The following is a 7500-nucleotide window of genomic DNA, read 5'->3' as shown; positions in this document are numbered from 1 at the left end:
ATCCCGCAGCGCCAGTTCTGCTTACCAAAAATGGCCCACTAAGCGCCTAGGGTTCCGTCGCCGGCTTCGCACGCGGTTCACGCGGTGTACCAGGTAAAGCCGGCGATCTCACCCATTTATAGTTTGAGAATAGGTTGAGGTCGTTTCGGCCCCAATGTCCTCTAATCATTCGCTTTACCGTATGAGACATCCTCCGTGTTACGAGCGTGTTGTTACCGCGCCGTACAGCGCGGAGTCCCACCGGCGTCCGTACGCCCGCGAACGGGCGGGACACATCGGCGCCAGCTATCCTGAGGGAAACTTCGGATGGAACCAGCTACTAGATGGTTCGATTAGTCTTTCGCCCCTATACCCAGCTCAGACGATCGATTTGCACGTCAGAATCGCTGCGGACCTCCATCAGGGTTTCCCCTGACTTCATCCTGGCCAGGCATAGTTCACCATCTTTCGGGTACCAACGTGTGCGCTAAGGGTGCGCCCTCGGACGGCCGAAGCCGACCTGGCGAAGACGCCCCCGGACTGCGGACCAGCGCGACTTTGAACGCCGGTGGGTTCGGTCGCTAGGCCATCGTCCGCACCGTAAACGGTTCACTTTCATTGCGCCAAACGTGGTTTTTCGTAAGATCACCGTTGACTCGCGCACACGTTAGACTCCTTGGTCCGTGTTTCAAGACGGGTCGGAAAGTAGCCCGAAATCGTCGCCGACCGACGGGACCCCGCCTGCGACGGGGCCGCGTCGACGGTTCTTGCCGTCGGGCGAGCCGACCAGGAGCACCAGGGTTCGGCGCGAACGGTCACGCCGAAACGCAACCGCCGCGACGAACGCCACCCAAGCCCTTCGGCCGGCGCCCAACGGGTCGCGACGTCCGCTAACCGAGCGAAAGATCCGGCCGGCGGTTAGACCGACCGTGAATTCGCCCGGCGGGGACTCGCGGGCTCTGTCCGTTTACACCCGAACAGTTTCACGTTCTTATGAACTCTCTCTTCAAAGTTCTTTTCAACTTTCCCTCACGGTACTTGTAAACTATCGGTCTCGTGGCCGTATTTAGCCTTAGATGGAGTTTACCACCAACTTCGGGCTGCACTCTCAAGCAACCCGACTCGAAGGCGCGGTCCGATCCCGGAACGCTGTGACGGCCTCTACTGGCCTGGCACCATCTGCGGGCCATGGCCCCGTTCAAGGGAGACTTGGACCGTCACGTGCGCCCCGGCAACGAGGCCGGCCCGTACGCCACAACTCCCATAGGTGCCGCGACACAAAAGTGCGCGGCGGGATTCGGCGATGGGCTTTTCCCTGTTCGCTCGCCGCTACTAAGGGAATCACGGTTGTTTTCTTTTCCTCCGCTTATTAATATGCTTAAATCCGGCGGGTAGTCCCGCCTGATCTGAGGTCGGAACGTATCGGTTTTTTTTTTTTTTAAATTACACGGCAGCCTGCGGTCCGCGCTCCGCCCGTACGGTGACCGTCCGCGTCCGCGTCTCGGAAGCCGGAGAGGTCCGTGGACTCTCAGCCGACCCGGCCGCGCTCTCGCGCGGCGGGCGGACGGGGACGTGCCGTTTGACGACGCGAGAACCCGTGACTGTTTGCCGTCACAACTTGGGCGGACGACCGGAGGCGGCCGCGCGAGCGCGGTTTTCCACGGTCGAACCGCCAATCTCGCACCACCGGAGCGGCCGACGGGCGGGCGGACAGTCCCCGGGAGGACTGCCGCCGCCGTCGGACGCCTGCCGGCGGCGCATCGGTCTGGCCGAGTATCCGGTATACGACCCTCAGACAGGCGTGGCCCGGGACCCGCGGGTCACCGAGGCCGCAATGTGCGTTCGACTGGTCGATGTTCGTATAACCTGCGGATTACACGACGACGCGCAGATAGCTGCGGTCTTCATCGATCCACGAGCCAAGTGATCCGCTGTTCGGGGTCGGGTGTTTTTTTTTGTCGACGAAACTTCTACCGGCCACGCGCCGTGCGCGGACGCACGGCGGGGCCCGTATGGTCTTTCGACGTTAACCATCTTTCGGTCGACGCTCGGTCGGGGGTCGCGGCGCGCGGGCGGTCGGCGAGCTAGTCGCGAGCGCACGCGGCCACGGGGTCGGATTAGGCGCGCGCGAGACCGGCAAGTGCTGCCGGTACCGCGGGCCCGTCTCTAATGATCCTTCCGCAGGTTCACCTACGGAAACCTTGTTACGACTTTTACTTCCTCTAAACGGCCGATTTCGGTCATCTTCGCGATCGCGCGACGACCCAGCCCCCGAGGGGGCCGAATAACGCGCGTCCACTCCGAAGACCTCAATGCGACCGTTCAATCGGTAGTAGCGACGGGCGGTGTGTACAAAGGGCAGGGACGTAATCAACGCGAGCTGATGACTCGCGCTTACTGGGAATTCCTCGTTCACGTGGAAAAATTGCAAGCCACGATCCCTAAGCACGAAGGAGGTTCAGCGGGTTACCCGGAAGCCTGTCGGCCCAGGAATGTTAACACACGCTGATTCCTTCAGTGTAGCGCGCGTGCGGCCCAGAACATCTAAGGGCATCACAGACCTGTTATCGCTCAGTCTCGTGCGGCTATTTTCGTCCGCCGCCTGTCCCTCTAAGAAGAGTTTAAGCTCCTGGGAGCCGGCGGTAGCCCTAGTAACGTATCGTGATCCGCCGGCGACGGCCGCGAACACGGCGCGCTTCACCACGGAGCCCGACGCACGACGGACGCGCGCCGACCGGAGGTTGCCCCCCGGCCGACACACGCCCGCCGCACGCCGGGACGCGGATGGCGCGGCCGCGCTCGACGACCGCCGTGGACGACGGGCGAACGCGTTCGGGGATACCGGGCCGAGCCGACGGGTACGCGAACACGAACGGCCGAAACCGCCCGCGCCGCGCACACGCCGACCCGGGGTTACCCGCCTAGTTAGCAGGACAGAGTCTCGTTCGTTATCGGAATTAACCAGACAGATCGCTCCACCAACTAAGAACGGCCATGCACCACCACCCACACCGAATCAAGAAAGAGCTCTCAATCTGTCAATCTTTCCGGTGTCCGGGCCTGGTGAGGTTTCCCGTGTTGAGTCAAATTAAGCCGCAGGCTCCACTCCTGGTGGTGCCCTTCCGTCAATTCCTTTAAGTTTCAACTTTGCAATCATACTTCCCCCGGAACCGAAAAGCTTCGGTTTCCCGGAAGCTGCCCGCCGGGTCGTTAATGAAACGCCGGCGGATCGCTAGCTGGCATCGTTTACAGTTAGAACTAGGGCGGTATCTGATCGCCTTCGAACCTCTAACTTTCGTTCTTGATCATACGAGAACGTACTTGGCAAATGCTTTCGCGTCAGTTCGTCTCGAGACGATCCAAGAATTTCACCTCTAACGTCTCGGTACGAATGCCCCCGCCCGTCTCTGTTGATCATTACCTCCGGTCCCGAAAACCGGCCCGGCGGGACGCGCGGGCGACTGGCGCCCGCGGCCCGGCGGCCCGCGCACGGAAACGCCCCGGAGGGCGATTTCGCGCGCCCGCGAAGGGCGGAGATGCGCGGGACCGAGGTCTTGTTCCATTATTCCATGCGACCAGTATTCAGGGCCTTTTGACGAGACGGCCGTGAAGCCGCCCCGCCAGATTTGAGCCTGCTTTGAGCACTCTAATTTGTTCAAAGTAAACGTGTCGGCCCGCCGACGGCAATCGGTGAAGATCACCGCGCAGCAAGATTGGAGTAGGCGGCCGCCGTCGTCGAACCCCGACGGCCGCGCGACGCGTGGCCGCGCGGCGCGCCGGAAGCCCGAGACACGTGTCCGCCTGCCGACAATACGTCCGGCCGACGTGCCGGTAACTAACACCCCGAGACGGCTGACGAGCGCGACGACGACCGCGCCGACGGGACACGTGGTCCCGCGACACGGCCGGCCGCGACACGACGGACCGCCAGGGTGGTCCGGCACCGCCCAGACACAGATCCGACTACGAGCTTTTTAACCGCAACAACTTTAATATACGCTATTGGAGCTGGAATTACCGCGGCTGCTGGCACCAGACTTGCCCTCCAATTGATCCTCGTTTAAAGGTTTTAAAGTGTTCTCATTCCGATTACGGGGCCTCGGATGAGTCCCGTATCGTTATTTTTCGTCACTACCTCCCCGTTCCGGGAGTGGGTAATTTGCGCGCCTGCTGCCTTCCTTGGATGTGGTAGCCGTTTCTCAGGCTCCCTCTCCGGAATCGAACCCTGATTCCCCGTTACCCGTTACCACCACGGTAGGCATGGAACCTACCGTCGACAGTTGATAAGGCAGACATTTGAAAGATGCGTCGCCGGTACGGAGACCGTGCGATCAGCTCGAAGTTATTCAGAGTCACCAGGTCTTTGCGCGGGCCGCGATCGGGACGCGCACGAAGCGCGCCGCGACGGGCCGGTTTTGATCTAATAAAAGCGTTCCTCCCGCGAGCGACGCCCGAGGGCGCCGCGACGGTCGGAACTCTGTCGGCATGTATTAGCTCTAGAATTACCACAGTTATCCAAGTAACTTGGGTACGATCTAAGGAACCACAACTGATTTAATGAGCCTTTCGCGGTTTCACCTTAATGCGGCTTGCACTGAGACATGCATGGCTTAATCTTTGAGACAAGCATATGACTACTGGCAGGATCAACCAGGGATCTCGGTTTTACAACAACTGCGTCCCGTGACGGATCCCCGCGGCGACGCCGACCAAGGGGCGACGACGACGCGGACACTCGTCTCGGGACGCGTGCGTCCGAGCGCCGGTCCGCCCGTGGGCGAGCCGACGCCGAGGAAGGTCGAAACGACCGTGACCGGTATACGGTCACGGCGCACGACCGACCGCGGTTCGAGTGGGATACGTGCGCGGACGGGCGCCCGTAAACCGCGCGCTTCGGTCGACGCGAGCGCCGCACTGAGCACCCGCAGAACGCGGGGCGACTGCGGCGGCGGTCGCGTGCGGTAGACCGAACACACGCGGAGAGCGAGCGCTCGCCCGACGCGACGTGACCCGTGCGTTGACGAGAGTCGGGGTTAGCGCGTACGCCGTCCGTTTTCAGCGGACGGAGAATTACCGCGCTAGCGCCTCTCGCCAGGTTTATAACGGCCCCCAGCCGAGATCGTGGGGGAAGCCGGGACGCGACGCGAAGTCCGTCGTCCCGGGGCTTCGCCCCGGCGACCGCCGGGCACGGCGACGATGGCCGGCCGCGGCGGGAATGTTTTGGCGTCGAGAGCTCGTAACTTGCGGAACGGTAACGGGAGTCGTCATCGATTTTTGAAAAAAACGATTTGCGCGTCGGAGGCCCACCGGAAGGCGGGCCTGCGACGCCGGTTGAGTTTTGCCACTCGGCGTGCGAGATGGGTCGGTCGCCGAAACTTGGACGGATACCATCGAAGGGCACTGGATTGCTGACCATTCCGAAGACTGGGGCAGACCGGTGCGCGGCGATGGACGCGTCGGCTTCGGCGTCGCCCGTGGCTTTGCTGTCGTACGTGATTGGCGATCGGACGCCGGCGGAACGCCGACGACCGAGTCGCTCACAAATTTACAAAATCTCGAGTTTCACAATGTGCGACGGGGGTATTCACGCGTAGTGGTACACCCGAGTCGAAGGAACTTCGCCATCACCGTGCGTAGCGGTTAGCCGAGAATCGAAAATCCGTCAATCACCGTGCGTAGCGGTTAGGCGAAAATCACAAAATCCGTGCGTAGCGGTACGGCCGCGGATAAAGGATTACCGATTTAAATGTCGCGGACACCGGTGTCCTATAGTACTCGGAACGTACGACGTGAACACGTCTCGGGTACGTCGAGATCGAACCAACGGTTAACGAGTTATTGCACACGGAAAAACTACGTTCGAAAAGTTGAATTCGAAATCGTGTCGACGGACATCGCCGGGGCTGCCGTCATGTGCACCACCCCGGCACCGACGAATAACCGAGGACGTCGAGTGAAAAAAAAAAATCGAATTTTCACACACGGTGGTCCGTGCGACGAGACGGTACGGCGGGCGCGCAGCTCGGCGACGGTAATCACCCCTGTAACGTCGCGGTCAGCGCAGAAATTCTACGCGGTAAAGGTTTTCGGCAAAGGGGGATATCCCTGGACAACGACTCTGCGGTCTGCCCGTGATGAACGGTACGGTCGATGTCACCGGCAAACCGTGAAAACGGTTGACCGAGACCCCGCCGTCGGAATACAGTCAATCACAGTGCGTAGCGGTTAAGCGAAAATCAAATATCGGTCTATCTCCGTGCGTAGCGGTACGGCCGCGGATAAAGGATTACCGATTTAAATGTCGCGGACACCGGTGTCCTATAGTACTCGGAACGTACGACGTGAACACGTCTCGGGTACGTCGAGATCGAACCAACGGTTAACGAGTTATTGCACACGGAAAAACTACGTTCGAAAAGTTGAATTCGAAATCGTGTCGACGGACATCGCCGGGGCTGCCGTCATGTGCACCACCCCGGCACCGACGAATAACCGAGGACGTCGAGTGAAAAAAAAAAATCGAATTTTCACACGCGGTGGTTCGGACACGGTCACGGGGACGCCGCCGCGCACCAAGGGCGACTCCGCGCCTCGCCCGTCGAGGAAAAATATTTCCGCGTACGGCACTCCGAGTCCGCGGGACGTAATAATTCTTTACGTTAGTCCACCTCGCACCCGTCGAACGCCGACCAGACAAAAATCGGCAATCGATGAAGGGCACAGTGTCCACGGATCCGGTCACGGGGACGCCGCCGCGCACCAAGGGCGACTCCGCGCCTCGCCCGTCGAAGAAAAATTTTTCCGCGTTCGGCACTCCGAGTCCGCGGGACGTAATAATTCTTTACGTTAGTCCATCTCGCACCCGTCGAACGCCGACCAGACAAAAATCGGCAATCGATGAAGGGCACAGTGTCCACGGATCCGGTCACGGGGACGCCGCCGCGCACCAAGGGCGACTCCGCGCCTCGCCCGTCGATGAAAAATATTTCCGCGTACGGCACTCCGAGTCCGCGGGACGTAATAATTCTTTACGTTAGTCCACCTCGCACCCGTCGAACGCCGACCAGACAAAAATCGGCAATCGATGAAGGGCACAGTGTCCACGGATCCGGTCACGGGGACGCCGCCGCGCACCAAGGGCGACTCCGCGCCTCGCCCGTCGAGGAAAAATATTTCCGCGTACGGCACTCCGAGTCCGCGGGACGTGCTCGCCGAATGCCCGCACCGAATAATACCGGTAAACCACATCCACTTGCCGTATTAATATTTTACGTTAGTCCACCTCGCACCCGTCGAACGCCGACCAGACAAAAATCGGCAATCGATGAAGGGCACAGTGTCCACGGATCCGGTCACGGGGACGCCGCCGCGCACCAAGGGCGACTCCGCGCCTCGCCCGTCGATGAAAAATATTTCCGCGTACGGCACTCCGAGTCCGCGGGACGTAATAATTCTTTACGTTAGTCCACCTCGCACCCGTCGAACGCCGACCAGACAAAAATCGGCAATCGATGAAGGGCA

General features: G+C 60.7%; 2 non-coding genes across 2 annotated transcripts in view; both read right to left on the bottom strand.

The window, feature by feature from the left end:
* Nucleotides 1–1394, bottom strand: part of LOC132937695 (large subunit ribosomal RNA) — a 4195-nt gene extending 2801 nt beyond the window's left edge. Inside the window, exon 1 of the ribosomal RNA XR_009663791.1 lies at nt 1–1394. This exon is cut by the window's left edge and continues 2801 nt beyond it. This is a non-coding gene — a ribosomal RNA (large subunit ribosomal RNA).
* Nucleotides 1395–1764: 370 nt separating this feature from the next.
* On the bottom strand, nt 1765–1922 carry LOC132937570 (5.8S ribosomal RNA). Its single transcript, XR_009663695.1, has one exon. It is a non-coding gene; the product is annotated as a 5.8S ribosomal RNA (ribosomal RNA).
* Nucleotides 1923–7500: the final 5578 nt, after the last annotated feature.

This window comes from Metopolophium dirhodum, chromosome 1 (genome assembly GCF_019925205.1).
Source record: "Metopolophium dirhodum isolate CAU chromosome 1, ASM1992520v1, whole genome shotgun sequence".
In the NCBI taxonomy this organism is placed as follows: Eukaryota; Metazoa; Arthropoda; class Insecta; order Hemiptera; family Aphididae; genus Metopolophium; species Metopolophium dirhodum.
This window is presented reverse-complemented; position numbering and strand designations above follow the sequence as displayed.